Source organism: Eschrichtius robustus, chromosome 1 (assembly GCF_028021215.1).
Source record: "Eschrichtius robustus isolate mEscRob2 chromosome 1, mEscRob2.pri, whole genome shotgun sequence".
In the NCBI taxonomy this organism is placed as follows: domain Eukaryota; kingdom Metazoa; phylum Chordata; class Mammalia; order Artiodactyla; family Eschrichtiidae; genus Eschrichtius; species Eschrichtius robustus.
The window spans coordinates 109,738,054-109,756,420 of NC_090824.1; positions in this window are offsets into that span (position 1 = coordinate 109,738,054).

An 18,367-nucleotide genomic window follows, 5' to 3' on the forward strand; every position below is an offset into this window, starting at 1 on the left:
TATGGGACAAGTGTGGGGAAAGGAGACCCACCTGACACTTTTTCCCATCCCGGGAGGTCCCAGGGACCCAGCTTGTTTCCACATTGGGGGAGCCCCCTGCAGAGCCATGGTGTCCTGACCAAGGGGACGTGTGACCCCAGGTGCAGGGTCTGGGGAGGTGAGGTCACCTTGGGACTGTGGACATGTGACCCAGGTGGAGGGGTCTGGGGAGGTGGGTCACCCTGGTGAGTGTGGATGTGTGGCCCCAGGTATAGGGTGCGGGGACTGTGTGGGTCTCACCATACCTGCATGGGTCAGGATCACATGTATGGGGAGACCGCATATGCGCTCTTTGCCTGCAGTGTGTCCTGTCCCCTTTGAGATTTCCAACCTCTGCATTAAGGGTGTTGTCCTGATTAACCTGTGGTTCCTTTTCTTCTCTTAATCTTGTCACAATCATATGAGGTCAGGCATGTTTGAGTGGGTTGCTGCTCTGTGTTCCGGTGAGTGACAACACTTGGTGGTATCATATTAATACTATAGCATATCCTATGTCTAATCTATGGGGGTCACCACTGCCTGGGTCCCCCTGGACAGAGGTCAGGTGAGCACAGACTAGCCCCCCCCCCCAAGAATGGCCTCCCACGTGCTCTGTGAGGGTACCGTGATGGCCCCTAAGGTAGGGGACTGTGTCTGGGCCTCCAACATTTGTGATGAAGGGGAGTCGAAATGGAATCTCAATTAACAAGACATTATTTTAAGAATTTATTTTAAGTGAAATAAAACACACGTCACATACCCTTTACCATCATCACCATTTTAAGTGCACGTTTCTGAGGCATCAGATATATTCACTTTCTCGTGGAGCCATCACCACCATCCCTAGAACTTTTCATCTTGCAAAACCAAAATTCCACAACCATGAAAGTCTCATTCCCCATTCCCTCCCACTGCCCCTGGCACCGATATCCACTTCAGTCCCTGAGTTGTCGACTCCAGGGCACCCACTGGAGTGGAATCCTGCAGTGGTTGCTGACGGGTCATTTTGGAAGAGCTGACTTTCAGTCTGAAGCTCTGCCTGTTTGCATCTGAAGAATCTGCATTTAAGGAGAGGGTGTATGAGGAAGGGGGTGTATGCGGGACAAAGGTGTCCGGGGTGCAGGTGAGCCAGGACCTGACCAGCTGCCTTTTGGGTCCTCTGGTCCCATCTCTTGGTCTGTGCCTCATCTGCATCATCACTGTCCCCGCTGGCACCGCTGGGGTGTTGTTGTCTGAGTGAGATTCCCCTGGTGCCCCTGCTCTCCTCCCCTCCTCCTGCTGGTTGGGGAGGGAACTGCTTGCTGTGTGGTCTCTACTCCTGAGGCATGAAGGACCCTGTAGCATGGACCTGCAGAGTGTGGGGTGTGGTCCCAAGAGCATGGGGCCCACATAGGACACGACATCGGGGCGTGACAAGTGCTAGGGCTGCCTCATCACTGACAGGGAATGTTGCCCAGATCCTGCTCGAGAGGGCGTGGTGGGTGGCCTGGGACCCTAGAGGCCCCATTCCTATACTGGAGCTTGGAGAGTGCATCCCCATGGGCTCCAGATTCACCCCATATCTCAGCCATATCCCTCTGTCCTGTCTTTGAACTCAGGAAAACGAGCTCTCTTGTCCACAACATAGGCCTGGTCCTGCTGATATTAGGATTCTTTAAGTTAGGCGTCCTGGGATAGCAGCTCTTTTTAGGCCTGAGAAGGAACAACTCCGGAGTGTACAACAATTTCAGATGAAACTAATATTCAATGACTATCCCTAACTACTCGGTTGTTGACTTCTATTAGTCATTATTCTCCTGGTTTTAGCTCTGATGTGGGGATTACAGAGGAGTCAACATTTAAATCTTCATAATCTGTGTATTCGTAGCTTCAGTATCATTACTGACCCATAGTTTTTTATGGTTTGGGAAGAGTTATTGATTTCATGTATCATGTAAAGGATTCACAATGATGATAGGGCCATTAAGATTACAATAATAGCTAGTAAATTGTTCACATTTTCTCTACCTGTGCATCTATTGTATGCATATGTGTTTAGATGTCAATATTAGTGAAATGATATAGAGGACTAGAGAACTTATTTTAAAAATCACTATTAATGTGTGATGAAGAAAATGTAAAAGTTCTTCCATAATCGGTGATGTTGTATCTTGAGAGCCTAGATGAAATTGATATGCCTTAGTGATATACAGGATTTTAGCCTATCATTTAACTTTGACAAAGCTACATCACTTTTTACTTTTATCTCATTTATTGAGGAAGACATAATTGTTATGGTGTTGGCTTGAAACTGGTTGAAAAGGACTTGAGTCCTTCCTTATTTTACGTTTACATAGGTAGGATCTTGAAACATAGGATATGGTGGAGGACATCCGTGTAACCATTCTAGGTTAGGAGTAGCAATTTCCACTGCTAAGACTTCTTGTTTAGACACAAATGCTTTTCAAAGTATGAAGATTATTAGCATTACTGCTGCTACTGAGATGAATGAGCCTAAAGACAAAATATTTCATGGTGTGCGTCCCTCAGGGTACTCAGACTAACGTAGTGACATCCCTGAGAGGCCACGAAAGTGCTGCAGGAAGTCATATTTACTACTACAAATATACTTGTGAAGTGAATTTTTGCTCATGCTGAGTTAACTGTATAACCTGAGAATAGTGGGAATCAGTGTAGGAAGCCTCCTATAATAGTGAAGACTGCTCCCATGGACATTAGGTCATGGAAGCGTGCTACTACATAGAATGTATCCTGGAGGACAATGTCTGGGGATGAGTTGGCTAAGATGATTCCTGTCAAACCACCTACTGTAAAAAGAAAAACTAAAGCCTAAAACTCATAATATAGTGGGAGGTCATATAGTATTACCTCCGTGAACAGTTGCTAACCAGGGACTTCCCTGGTGACGCAGTGGTGAAGAATTCGCCTGCCAATGCAGGGGACACGGGTTCGAGCCCTTGTCTGGGACGATTCCACATGCCGCGGAGCAAAAAGCCCGTGTGCCACAACTACTGAGCCTGCCCTCTAGTTGTGGCCCGCCAGCCACAACTAGTGAAGCCCACGCGCCTAGCGGCCGTGCTCTGCAACAAGAGAAGCCACTGCAATGAAAGGGCCGCACACCGCAACGAAGAGTAGCTGCCGCTCACCGCAACCAGAGAAAGCCCATGCGCAGCAACCAAGACCCAACTCAGCCAAAAAAAAAAAAATGAAAGGAAAAAGAAAAATTAAATAAAGAGTTGCTAATCAGCTAGATACTTCTACTCCTGTAGGGATAGAAGTAATTACGGTAGCTGATGCAAAGTGTGCTCCTGAGTCCACAGCTATCCCTATGGTAAACATATGATGGGCCCACAAGAGAACTCCTAAAAAACCAGGGGACATGACTCATACTATTCCCAGATAGCTGAAAGGCAATTTTTGTCCTAAATAGTAGGTAATGATATGTGAGTTTATAACAAACCCTGTTAGGCCATGAATACAGACTTCAGGGTGAGCAAAGTATCAAAATAAGTGTTGGTATAGGATTCGGTCTCCTCCTGCAGGGTCAAAGAAAGTAGTGTTTAGATTTCTATCTCTTAACAGCATGGCAATTCTGGCTGCTTGGACTGAGATTGGTAATTATAGTAATATGGCTATAGTTGGAGAAGATTAAACAAATAATGGTGTTTGGTATTGGGATATGACTGCTGGTTTTGTATTAAAGACTATAGTAATAAAAGTAATAATACCAAGAATTGAGGAGACACCTGCTAAATGTAAGGAGAAAACAGTTAGGTCGACAGAGGCTCCTGCATGGGCCAGATTGCAGGCTAGAGCTGAATACACGGTTCCACTGGTACCAGAACCAGCTTCTACTATTGGTGATATGAGTAGGAGTAAGAATGATGGGGGAAGTAGTCAAAAGTTTATATGATTTATTGGGGGAAATGCTACTTCAGCTGTCCGAGTTATTAGTGGCCCAAGTCAGTTTTCAAAGCCTGCAATCATAAGGGGTACAGCTATAAAGAAAATTATTACAAGTGCAGGGACTGTTATGACTACTTTACAGATTTGGGCATCTCCAAGTAGCGGTCCAGGTCAGCATAGCTCAGCCTGGATTAATATAATTAAGGTGCTGCCTGCTACTCCAGCTCAAGCACCAAATAGTAAATATAAAATGCCGATATCTTTGTGATTTGTTGAAAATAATCAGCAGTGTATGAACAGAGGTAAAATGACTGAGTTAGCATTAGACTGTAAATCTAAAGACAGAGATTGAGCCCTCTTTCTGGCAAACCCTGTGGTGAATCAACAAATTGAATTGTAACTTCAGAGAAGCAGATTCAATTCTGCCAGTGATTTTCCTGCCTTTTTTTTTTTCTTTTCTTTTTTTCTTTCTCAAATGAAGGAGAAGTAGACTGAAGCCAGTTGACCAGAGGATTTGCCTGTTAACTAAAGTTGCCTGGGGTTAAAACTCATCAATCTCGTAAAGATTTGGCTTAAATACAGTGTTTGCTTTACATTCAATTGATGTAGAATAAAGTCTTGCAATCCTTATTTTTAGGAATTAAGTAAATTTCACTTGTTTAGGGTTTTGAAAGCTCTTGGTCTGAACTAACCTAAATTCCTAGTCCAGCACCGATAGAATGGGTGTTGTGTGTAGTAATCGTGTGGGTATTATGATTGGTAATGATAGGAAGGTTATTTCCTTGTATGTTCAAATTGTTTTGTGTTTGTGTTGTGTAATGAAGGGAATATAGTTAGTGATGTGGAGTATGTTAGCTGCAAGTAGAAATATGTGCTGAGGACTGCTATGATGGCTATTAGTGTTGGTAGAATGATGTTGTCATTTTTGTTATCTCTTGGATAATTATTCATTTGGGTAGAACCAATTATTCATTGGGTAGAACCCAAATGATGGGTAGAACCCAAATGATGGGCGATGTCCTAATGATACTATAATGTCCTAATGATACTATAATGGTGAGGAAAATGATTGTGATGGGAGGTGTTTTATCTCATGTGTGTGATAATGATACTCTTGTAGTACATGATCTGGGCATAAATAAGAAGAAGATAGTGTTGTTATGATATAAATTAGTATGTTTAGGATTGTTATAATCTGAATATACATTATAATAGCTGTTATTCATCCTATATGGGCAATTGATGAGGAGGGTGTAATATTTTCCAGGTGAGTATGGAGAAGTCTGCCTCAGCCTCCAGCTATGATTTATAATATCACTATGATTAATAGTATATTTAGGTTGATGGATGGTGACATGTGGTATAAAACTGATAGGGGTGCAATTTTGTCATGTTGATAGCATCAGGTCTGCTGTTCATGGGATGCCTTGTGTGACTTCAGGCACTCAGAAGTGAAATGGGGAAAGTCCTACGTTTGTGACAAGGGCGATTGTCATGAGGGTGGATGCTGCTGTATTAAACATTTTTGTTATTCATTGTGCTCTTTGACCAGAGTATATTAGATTAATGATAATAGCCATTATAAGTAGTATTGATGTGGTGGACTGTTTTAGGAAATATTTGTTGGATGCTTCTGTAGCTTATGGGTTCATGTTTTTTTTTATTAGAATGGGGATACCATTAACCAGTGTGAGCTTGTTATACAATTATATTTCCTGAGAAAATGGTCAGTAGAATGATGGTAAAAACAATGAGAGTTTATTAGCACAGGAAGGATATACAAAAATATTTTGGGGCTATGGGCCTGAAGCTTACTTAGAGAACTTTACTATATAGCATGTGGTGTAATGTGGTAGGTAGCGTGGAGAATGTAAAATTATTAGAAAGAATTCAATTCCAGGAATAAGAGCCTTGAAACCTCTATGATTTACTCTATCAAAGTAACTCTTTTCTCAGACATATTTCTTAAATTTGTGGTGGGTTGCCTGGTATGATGACAAGTAGTGAAAACTCTCATATACATAGGGTTAATGTTAGTGGTAAAAAAAACTTTTTATAAGAGATGTATGCGTTGATCATATCAAAATTGTAGGTAGGAGGCTCAAATTCACAGAAAGGAGATTGTTAGATGTGTTTTAATGATGACTTGGGCTGTATATAATTCTGGCACCTAGGGATTGTCGAATGCTCCTAAAAATAGATTGCTGTGGAAATGTTTATTATAGGGAAATTGACATATTCTCTAGGAGGGACGGGGTGAATGGGCCTGCTACATTTTCTACATTGAAGACATATACAGGTTTTGATGCTACTTCTGTTAAATCAAGTGGGGCTTCATTGGATTTCTGCTACTGCGGAGATAATCAAATCCGGGTAGGGGTCAGGAGAAAATTAGTCATAGGTGTTCTTGTGTAATAATTACTGTTGAAAGTGTAAATGATCCATTTATCAGTAAGACTGAGAATAGAATAACTGCTACATTACTTCATATGAGATGATTGTCTGTGCTATTGTTCCTAGAGCTCCAGTGAGTGAGTATTTTGAATGTGAAGTTCATCCAGATCTGAGGATGGAATAAATGGCTAGGTGTGATATGGCTAGTATAAATAATATGCCTACATTTATACTAATTAGTGGATAAGATATGGGAAGAGGAATTCATGTGGTGAGAGCCAGGGTTAAGGCTAGCATTGGGGTTAAGGCTAGCAAGAGAAGCCACCGCAATGAGAAGCCCGCGCACCGCAACAAAGAGTAGCCCCCGCTTGCCGCAACTAGAGAAAGCCTGCGCATAGCAACGAAGACCCAACGCAGCCAAAAACAAATTAATTAATTAATTAGTTAACTATTTTTTAAAAAAGTACTATATCCTTCTGTACAGCTTCTCTGGGAAGAACAGAGAGATGGCGTAGGAGAGTGAGAAAGACCAATATTTAGTTCACATCTCTCATGCAGGTGCTCTGCTGGCTCAGGTAGATTTATCCCCACTTTACAAAGGAGGAAATAATCTCAGAGAGGTTTAGTAATTTTCCCAAAGCCAAACAGCTATGGAGTGGCAGAACCAAGATCTGAACCAAGTCTGTTACCTTCAAAGCCTAAGTCCTCATCACAACAAAACTCAATTAATATTTACATTTATCGTATTACATTGCAACCTGGGGAGTTCTTGGCACAATCCTGAATAAGAGTGAGAAAGAAAGAAATAGCATTGTTCCTACAGTCAACCCAAATTTTTGGAGCAGCTGCTAGATGCCTGGCCCTTGTTGGGGTTCAGCAGTGATCAAGACAGGAAGAGTCCTGCTTTCATGAACCACGTAGTGGGGAGGAGAGACGGGTGCAACTTGGGTGAGGGATTTCACCTTGCTGGACCTCTGGTTTGTCATCTGGAAAATGGGATGGGTGTTCCTCATTTTCTGGGGTTGTCCAGCCCTCACACTCTCTGATTCCATAAGAAGCATTTGTTTTCCTGTTTCTTTAAAATTCATTCAGGCCGTGAGCTGTGATGAATGTTGTTAGCTGCTCCCCAAAGCACTCTATTCCCACCCTTTTCCTGTGATCAGGTCTTTCCCGAAACATGACTCACAGTCAGTCAGTCAAGTCACAGAACCTAAGGGGCACCCAGCAGAAAAATCCCAACCCTTGCTTCCCAGGAGCTCTGCGGTCTACCTGCCAGGTAAACTGAACTCACCTGGCACAAGGTGGCCATCCCTGGTTTCACATCAACATGATCTCAGGCACAAACCTCCTTGTTTTTCCATTTTGTCTCTAAGTTACTTGTTGAAGCAACTGCACAAATATGGCAAAGGCATAAAATCAGGCATCTTCTGCCCCCAGTGCCTACTAATAAATGATTTTCTGCCACTTTAATGATAAAGAAAGAACATTTCAACATTCTGCTACCCTTATTATTTGTCATTTTTGTTGATATTTCTATTGAATACATCTTTCAATATTTTAACAATGGAACATTTATTTAGGTTGTTCCAGACCCAGCCTTTAGTGGTAAAGGTTTTGTTGTTATATTTCTATTATGTTTCCTTTAAAAAATCATTATCCTATTTAAATGGATTAAGTCAATTCTATAGGCATTTATCTTATGATATTGATGAAATTGATACATAGAGGGCAGTAGTACAAGTTGATTGGACTTGAGAACCTCTATTAGCACAGTTAAGTATAAATATTGTCTATATGTAAACCAAAGTACATGACGAGTGAGATTCTCTGACTTTTTTTCACTGTCTGCCCCTCAAGCCTGTGAGAAATGGAATATTTCTTGCCCTATCAGTAAACAAAGGATGTCACAGTCTTCAGCACTTGCAGCCCTCCGATGTGAGCCGGCGGGCCCTGAGGCACTCAGGATATGCAAATACAGAATGCAGGCCCCAGAGAGCTGAGGTGCATATCAAAGGAAGGATTTCTGTGAGCCCAGGCAAAGAAAAGCGCTGCATTCCTCACCTTGGGAGAGCTGGTTTTCCTTAGTTAACAATCACCTTTGGATGTTCCCCATTACCTGAGCCAGTCCCCTGCCGTGTCCCCTCCCCCCAGTACTTTAGCTCAGGGAGGAAGGAGCGCAGAGGGACTTGGCTGAATAAGGGGCCTGCGCGCCTCGGGAGGAGTTTTCAGCCGCTTTCCCCGCAGTCGGGAGGAGGGGCGCTGACGCCGCAGCCGGACCCTGCGCCTCCCTTGCCCCGTTTCCCCTCAGGACGCTCAGGCCGACCCCCTCCCCACGCCCACCAGGCCTCGCGAGCCAGGCCGAGGGCAGGGGCGAGAGGAGGGACGGAAGTACCCGGGGACCAGACGCTGGAGGCCGCTCTTTCTGCACAGCAGCGGCGGGTGGCAGCGAACCCCTGCCCCTCAGAAGCTGGTCTTGTGCTGCCGCCCGGGCACCGGACCAGGCGGAGGGTCGGCGCCCACTTACCCGGCCCGCCGTCCCCGCGACTGTCACGGCTTCGGCCGCCGGGGCGCCTCCAGAGCCGGCAGCCTCAGTGAGGTCGCCCTCCCCTCGGGCTCCGGGGCAGTTCCGTGAAGGCGGAGGGAAGAGACCCCGCCCGAGCGGGGAGTTCCAGCTCTGAGGAAACGCGGGCTCTTTTCAGCGCGCAGTGGGTGGGACCGCTCTGCCCCGAGGCCTTCCGGGAGGGAGCGGGGCGGCGGGGGAGGGAGCCGCCAGGAGCGCAGGGCCCCGTCGGGGGTCCTGGAGGGGCGGCCCGGCCTGGGGGCCACGCCCACTGTGGCCGCAGCCCAGGTCTTTTTCCTGGAATCCTACAGGAAAAAGTTAGAAAGATACACAGTCTATAGTAAATATTCACAAATGATTGTTGCTGCTGTGCTCACTATTCTATTAAAGGTGTAAAATCCATAAAACACTTTAAGTTCAAAATTAAATATGAATTTTTACCTTTCTAATTATGTCTCTGATATTCACAGTTGTGGTTAATGAATCAGAGACTGTGGCATCACTAGTTAAAAATGAGCTTGTTAAAAAAATAGAACTCAGGCCCACCGGACCTACTGAATCACAATCTGCACTTTTACAATCTCCCCAGTGTACTTGTGTACCCATGAAGAGTTGAAAGGTCCATTTCTACCTCGACATGTCTTTTCTGTATGAGAAATACACATTTTATCCAGTTTGATATAAAGAAAACACTCAAAAATGCATATGCCTGTGTTGAAACCATCATTTTATCATTTCTTTTCCAGACAAGTATAGTCTCCATACTGGTTTTGTGGATCACATGCCATACTCTTTTCTTGTAGTTAGAAATAAGGTAGAGAAAGTTACTTTGTAAAAAAAAAAAAAATATATATATATGTGTGTGTGTGTGTGTGTGTGTGTGTGTGTGTGTGGATAATTGAAGACACTCTTCTAAATGAAAGGCGGTTCTCTTAACTTGCTGTTTTCTTCTTGGGTCACATTATGAACTCTTCCCGTGGCCACATGGCGTGTGTACTTTTAATTTCAGGGACTGCTGACATTCCAGGATGTGGCCATAGATTTCTCTCAAGAGGAGTGAGAATGCCTGGACCAAGATCAATGGGAATTGTACAGGGATGTGATGTTAGAGAAGTATAGGAACCTGCTCTCCTTGGGTGAGGATACCTTCCTTCCAGAATTCCTTATCCAACCACAGGGTTTGGAGTCCTTCATTTGTAGAATGTCTCCTGAAATCGTCTGCTTCCTACAATAGGGTTTCAGATTGCAACGTTTCAGGAAAGATTGGGAGTTTGTGGGTATAATTTTTCTTATTCTTTTAAAATTGCAGCCTCCCTTTTCATATACTTTCTAACTGCTTGGGATGTGTCTATATGAACTGTGTACTATATGCTTCTGTTATAGTCCTTACAATATTTTATTGTCTTATTTTCTGTTAACCATTTTCCATGGATTCTTTGGGCTTAAGGTATATTAAAAGGGAGACTGCGATTCTGGGACTTCCCTGGTGATGCAGTGATTAAGAATTCGCCTGCCAATGCAGGGGACCCGGTTCGATCCCCGGTCCGGGAAGATCTCACGTGCCACGGAACAACTAAGCCAGTGGGCCACAACTACTGAGTCTGCACGCCACAACTACTGAAGCCGGTGTGTCTTGAGCCCGTGCGCCATTTATTTTTTGGAGAATAAAACCACTTCTGAGTGATTACAATTTAGGCCAGCTAGTCAAAATGCTTTATCACCTGTTCTTCTAAAACACTGATCAATGGAACAAGTTTTACTAGGGATAACAGTGTAATTGTATTCTGGAGTTCATATGGGCAATATGGTTTATGACCTTGATGCTGGATCACGACATTTCAATGGTATAACTGCTATTAATTGTCTGTTTGTTCAACGATTAAAGTCTCACGTGATCTGAGTTCAGACTGGAGTCATCCTGGTTGGTTTCTGTCTATTGCAGATTTCTTCCAGTATGAAAGAAAGGACAAGAGCAATAGGGCTTACTTTACAAAATGTCTTCAAAGTAAATGATGATATAATCTACATTCAATTAATTTATACATACCCTACTGTAGAACAGGGTTCGTTACGGTGGCAGAGCCCGGTAATTATGTAAAACTGAAACTTTTTCTGCACTGGTTCAAGTCCTCTTCCTAAGAATATGTTTATAATCAACATTCTTTCACAAATTACCCAATTTAATTCACCATAGCCTTCCTCATATTAACTAAATGGAAAATCCTAGGCTATATACAAATCCAGAAAGGGCCAAAAATCATCAGCCCCCATGGATTATTACAACCCATTGCTGAGGCATTCAAATTACTTATTAAAGAACCACTATGTCCATCAACATCATCAATTTATATATTATTGCCCCAATGCTAGCCTTAACCCTGGCTCTCACAACATGAATTCCTCTTCCCATATCTTATCCACTAATTAGTATAAATGTAGGCATATTATTTATATTAGCCATATCACACCTAGCCATTTATTCCATCCTCAGATCTGGATGAACTTCACATTCAAAATACTCACTCACTGGAGCTCTAGGAACAATAGCACTGACAATCATCTCATATGAAGTAATGTAGCAGTTATTCTATTCTCAGTCTTCCTGATAAATGGATCATTTACACTTTCAACAGTAATTATTACACAAGAACACCTATGAGTAATTTTCTCCTGACCCCTACCCGGAATTTGATTATCTCCGCAGTAGCAGAAATCCAATGAAGCCCCACTTGATTTAACAGAAGTAGCATCAAAACCTGTATAAGTCCTCAATGTAGAAAATGCAGCAGGCCCATTCACCCCGTCCCTCCTATAGAATATGTCAATTTCCCTATAATAAACATTTCCACAGCAATCTGTTTTTAGGAGCATTCGACAATCCCTAGGTGCCAGAATTATAGATTCTTTCATCTTGTAAATATAGTTTTTTTATTTAAATAATTTTTATAGTTTTACTACCTTTAAACAAAATGTACTCCATTGCTGTGGAATATTCCTTCATAGGAGCGTGCATGGTTCCTTTCTGCATCCACCTGTGATGGCCTTCAGGTTCTATCAGGTTTGGCTCCTGTGGCTGCGAGTCCATATCCGTGTGTCCTGGTGCAGGGCTGGTGGGTTTGTGTTCAACTGGGAGGAGCACTGTGGGTCTCTGTGCAGGGACTTCGCTATCTGAGGCCCGATAGTTTCTGAAGTGGTTGCATCCCCCCGTTGCCTACCAGGCTTTCCATTGCTCCACATCCTGCTGATATTTGATACTATGTCTTTCATGTCTGCCATTCTGGTAGGTGTATGCACGGTATTTTTCTTATGGCTTTAATCCCTCTGTTGTTAGTGAAGTTGTGCATCTTGTGGTATTCATGGACTATTTCCTGTTGTTTTTTAAAAAGTTTTAAAAATTGTGGTCAGGTATACATAACATAAAATTTACTATCTTAACCATTTTTAAGTGCACATTTCAGGGTCAAGAAGTAATTCACACTGTTGTGCAAACCTGACCACAATCATCCTCCAGAACTTTTTCATCCTGCAAAATTGAAACAGTCCCCATTAAACACTCACTCCCCATTGTCCCTCCCTCAGCCCCTGGCACTCAACATCCTACTTTATGTCTCTATGTTTCCGACTGCTCTAGGTGCCTTGTATGAGTGGATCAAGCACTGTTTGTTTTTTGTGTGTGTGTGTGTGTGTGTGTGTGTGTCTAGCTTACATCACTGAGCATAATGCCCTCAAGGTTCATCCCTGCTGCAGCCTGTGTCAGAATTGCCTTCCTTTTTAGGCTGAATAGCCTCCCCTTGTATTGATGGACCGTGTTTTTCTTCTCCATTCATCCATTAGTGGACACATGTAATATCTACATTCATTTCTACTGTCATAATATTTGTGGAATAACATCAGAAAGTCCTATGAATCAAAAGTCATTTGCCAGTAACTTTTTTCTTAAACTTTTTGTTGTGGAAAACATCAAGGCTAAGAAAAGGGAAAAATACATGTCAGCTTCACTTGTGTTCAGGAGTTAATGCTTTACGGATTCACTTTATTCCCTGTGTGTGTGCTATGCCTGTGCATGTGCCTGTTTGCATACATATGATGTGCATAGGTATGTGCACTTGCACACATTAGTGTGTGCATGGGCATATGCGTGCATGTGTGTTCACATGCTAGTGTGTGAATATATTTGTGCTGTGCACGTGCATATGTTTTTGTGTGTGCTGTGCCTGCCTGTGCGCACACCTGTGTGTTTGCGGGAAGCACTTGCAAGTTGCCTGCAGACTGAATTGTGCCCCAGATATATCCGCACGCAGCTGCTCTAACAATCCAGCGTAGCCACGTAAAGGTCACAGATCTCAGGGATTTAAATGGTTGGAGCAGGATATCCTGACACAGAGTTTGTCTTCCAATGACTGTCACTGTCTCAGTAACATCCTTCACACCTTCTTTAAGCCCCATTCAGGGTCCAGTTTAGACTCCCATTACATTCAGTCACCTGTCCCAGGTCCCCTAAAGCAACAATGTCACCGTTGGAGAGCCCGGCCAAGGCTGGGGTTGCCCCTCCTGTTGGCCTGGCCTCCAGGCCCTGCCCTTGGCTCCTGTTTTCTCATATCTCAGCCAGGCCCCGACTTGGATGGGGCCGCCACCTCTTTCCTCACAGGGTCCCATCGCCCAGTCAAGGGGGTTCATTCTCCCCAAACACAGCATCAGGAGTCGGGGGGTGACAGCCCCCAATGGGTCTCCTTCATGTGAGACCCTGTGCTGTTGAAAGAGCAGGCACCCTGCCCTCGGGGGTGGGGGACTAGGGGGCGACATGCGGCCCACGATGGGCAGGAGGGTCTCCGGGTGGGGCGAGCCAGTGTGCAAGGAGTTCCGCGGTGGGTTCTCCTCTCCAACGGCTTCTGTGCCCCTACCTCTCCCCGTGCCTCCCCTCGAAGACAGCGCGGTGCCCGGGACGGGAACCATGGGACACGTCAGCCACCGCCCCCTCTACGCACACACACACACACACACACACACACACACAAGCACACGCACACGCACACGCTGCAGGGAAGCAGGACCTGAGTGCAGGGCTCTCAGCGGCCCTGAGCGCCCCGCCCGGAATCGGCCTGCCGAATGGACAGACCGGATCTCCCGGCCCGGACCATGCAGGACTCTCCTGCCTGGGCTTCCAGTGTGGCCGCCTCCTTCTGGAAGCCTGGGAGGCTGGAACCAGGCCACTTCTTGTCTGTCCTGGCAGCCGACTGGGCTGCACTCTAAGAAGTCCGTGGCTCGCCCGTGGATCCTGACCATCAGGCGGCCAGAGAAATTGGGAACATTTCTGTTTTGCCTGTTGAAATGTTTAATGACAAAGATTTTGTTCAGTTTCCTGATGTGGGTGTCCAAAGATGAGAGACCCATGTCTGTGATCTGTACCTCCTATGAGATCAGCCCTAAGCTAGTTTAAACATGATCAAGTTCTGTCTACATGGTAGATTTAGACCTCTGCATGTCCTGTCTACTGAATATGTTTAGAGCTGACCATGTGTTGTCTATAATAAGAAGATTTAGACCTGACCATGTTCTGTGTACGCTAGGACTATGGGGACCTGGGTAGAGACCCGGCCTGGCCTCAGAACTGGGAAGCTCCGTGCCTGCATCTGAATGTCAGTGCTTAGATGTCTGGGGTCTGGAGCTGAGGTGGGCTTGTCTACGTAACAGCCTCTCTTCTGAGTGTGGTGACCTGGTCCTCCCAAGGGTCAGTGCTATGGTCGGGGCCTTAGTCTTAATCCCTGCAAGGTTCACCTTCCCTGGGGCTCATGGAGAATCCTCAGGAGGACTACCTGGCAATAATTCCAATTTACCAGCACGTGCATGGTGCATAGGGAAGCAGGTTTAGCTGGTCAATTGATTGCAGGGCACGCAGATCGGGCAAAAGGCCGATGGGTGACAGCTGAGGCTGCTGCTGAGCTCTCCCTCCAGTCTACCGTCCCTACTCAGCAGAGTCCAGAGCTGCCCCTCGGCTTTCAGCCCTGCTGTCCTGTGAGTTTTCTCAACATGTAAGTGAGACGAGAAAGGACTGAGCATGCCAGCACCAGGGTCGTGTGTTCAACTCTAGTATGAAAGCTTTAAAAACAGTTAAAATCACACAGAACCAAAGTGAGAAGAGGAGGACTCCTATGGGACAAGTGTGGGGAAAGGAGACCCACCTGACACTTTTTCCCATCCCGGGAGGTCCCAGGGACCCAGCTTGTTTCCACATTGGGGGAGCCCCCTGCAGAGCCATGGTGTCCTGACCAAGGGGACGTGTGACCCCAGGTGCAGGGTCTGGGGAGGTGAGGTCACCTTGGGACTGTGGACATGTGACCCAGGTGGAGGGGTCTGGGGAGGTGGGTCACCCTGGTGAGTGTGGATGTGTGGCCCCAGGTATAGGGTGCGGGGACTGTGTGGGTCTCACCATACCTGCATGGGTCAGGATCACATGTATGGGGAGACCGCATATGCGCTCTTTGCCTGCAGTGTGTCCTGTCCCCTTTGAGATTTCCAACCTCTGCATTAAGGGTGTTGTCCTGATTAACCTGTGGTTCCTTTTCTTCTCTTAATCTTGTCACAATCATATGAGGTCAGGCATGTTTGAGTGGGTTGCTGCTCTGTGTTCCGGTGAGTGACAACACTTGGTGGTATCATATTAATACTATAGCATATCCTATGTCTAATCTATGGGGGTCACCACTGCCTGGGTCCCCCTGGACAGAGGTCAGGTGAGCACAGACTAGCCCCCCCCCCCAAGAATGGCCTCCCACGTGCTCTGTGAGGGTACCGTGATGGCCCCTAAGGTAGGGGACTGTGTCTGGGCCTCCAACATTTGTGATGAAGGGGAGTCGAAATGGAATCTCAATTAACAAGACATTATTTTAAGAATTTATTTTAAGTGAAATAAAACACACGTCACATACCCTTTACCATCATCACCATTTTAAGTGCACGTTTCTGAGGCATCAGATATATTCACTTTCTCGTGGAGCCATCACCACCATCCCTAGAACTTTTCATCTTGCAAAACCAAAATTCCACAACCATGAAAGTCTCATTCCCCATTCCCTCCCACTGCCCCTGGCACCGATATCCACTTCAGTCCCTGAGTTGTCGACTCCAGGGCACCCACTGGAGTGGAATCCTGCAGTGGTTGCTGACGGGTCATTTTGGAAGAGCTGACTTTCAGTCTGAAGCTCTGCCTGTTTGCATCTGAAGAATCTGCATTTAAGGAGAGGGTGTATGAGGAAGGGGGTGTATGCGGGACAAAGGTGTCCGGGGTGCAGGTGAGCCAGGACCTGACCAGCTGCCTTTTGGGTCCTCTGGTCCCATCTCTTGGTCTGTGCCTCATCTGCATCATCACTGTCCCCGCTGGCACCGCTGGGGTGTTGTTGTCTGAGTGAGATTCCCCTGGTGCCCCTGCTCTCCTCCCCTCCTCCTGCTGGTTGGGGAGGGAACTGCTTGCTGTGTGGTCTCTACTCCTGAGGCATGAAGGACCCTGTAGCATGGACCTGCAGAGTGTGGGGTGTGGTCCCAAGAGCATGGGGCCCACATAGGACACGACATCGGGGCGTGACAAGTGCTAGGGCTGCCTCATCACTGACAGGGAATGTTGCCCAGATCCTGCTCGAGAGGGCGTGGTGGGTGGCCTGGGACCCTAGAGGCCCCATTCCTATACTGGAGCTTGGAGAGTGCATCCCCATGGGCTCCAGATTCACCCCATATCTCAGCCATATCCCTCTGTCCTGTCTTTGAACTCAGGAAAACGAGCTCTCTTGTCCACAACATAGGCCTGGTCCTGCTGATATTAGGATTCTTTAAGTTAGGCGTCCTGGGATAGCAGCTCTTTTTAGGCCTGAGAAGGAACAACTCCGGAGTGTACAACAATTTCAGATGAAACTAATATTCAATGACTATCCCTAACTACTCGGTTGTTGACTTCTATTAGTCATTATTCTCCTGGTTTTAGCTCTGATGTGGGGATTACAGAGGAGTCAACATTTAAATCTTCATAATCTGTGTATTCGTAGCTTCAGTATCATTACTGACCCATAGTTTTTTATGGTTTGGGAAGAGTTATTGATTTCATGTATCATGTAAAGGATTCACAATGATGATAGGGCCATTAAGATTACAATAATAGCTAGTAAATTGTTCACATTTTCTCTACCTGTGCATCTATTGTATGCATATGTGTTTAGATGTCAATATTAGTGAAATGATATAGAGGACTAGAGAACTTATTTTAAAAATCACTATTAATGTGTGATGAAGAAAATGTAAAAGTTCTTCCATAATCGGTGATGTTGTATCTTGAGAGCCTAGATGAAATTGATATGCCTTAGTGATATACAGGATTTTAGCCTATCATTTAACTTTGACAAAGCTACATCACTTTTTACTTTTATCTCATTTATTGAGGAAGACATAATTGTTATGGTGTTGGCTTGAAACTGGTTGAAAAGGACTTGAGTCCTTCCTTATTTTACGTTTACATAGGTAGGATCTTGAAACATAGGATATGGTGGAGGACATCCGTGTAACCATTCTAGGTTAGGAGTAGCAATTTCCACTGCTAAGACTTCTTGTTTAGACACAAATGCTTTTCAAAGTATGAAGATTATTAGCATTACTGCTGCTACTGAGATGAATGAGCCTAAAGACAAAATATTTCATGGTGTGCGTCCCTCAGGGTACTCAGACTAACGTAGTGACATCCCTGAGAGGCCACGAAAGTGCTGCAGGAAGTCATATTTACTACTACAAATATACTTGTGAAGTGAATTTTTGCTCATGCTGAGTTAACTGTATAACCTGAGAATAGTGGGAATCAGTGTAGGAAGCCTCCTATAATAGTGAAGACTGCTCCCATGGACATTAGGTCATGGAAGCGTGCTACTACATAGAATGTATCCTGGAGGACAATGTCTGGGGATGAGTTGGCTAAGATGATTCCTGTCAAACCACCTACTGTAAAAAGAAAAACTAAAGCCTAAAACTCATAATATAGTGGGAGGTCATATAGTATTACCTCCGTGAACAGTTGCTAACCAGGGACTTCCCTGGTGACGCAGTGGTGAAGAATTCGCCTGCCAATGCAGGGGACACGGGTTCGAGCCCTTGTCTGGGACGATTCCACATGCCGCGGAGCAAAAAGCCCGTGTGCCACAACTACTGAGCCTGCCCTCTAGTTGTGGCCCGCCAGCCACAACTAGTGAAGCCCACGCGCCTAGCGGCCGTGCTCTGCAACAAGAGAAGCCACTGCAATGAAAGGGCCGCACACCGCAACGAAGAGTAGCTGCCGCTCACCGCAACCAGAGAAAGCCCATGCGCAGCAACCAAGACCCAACTCAGCCAAAAAAAAAAAAATGAAAGGAAAAAGAAAAATTAAATAAAGAGTTGCTAATCAGCTAGATACTTCTACTCCTGTAGGGATAGAAGTAATTACGGTAGCTGATGCAAAGTGTGCTCCTGAGTCCACAGCTA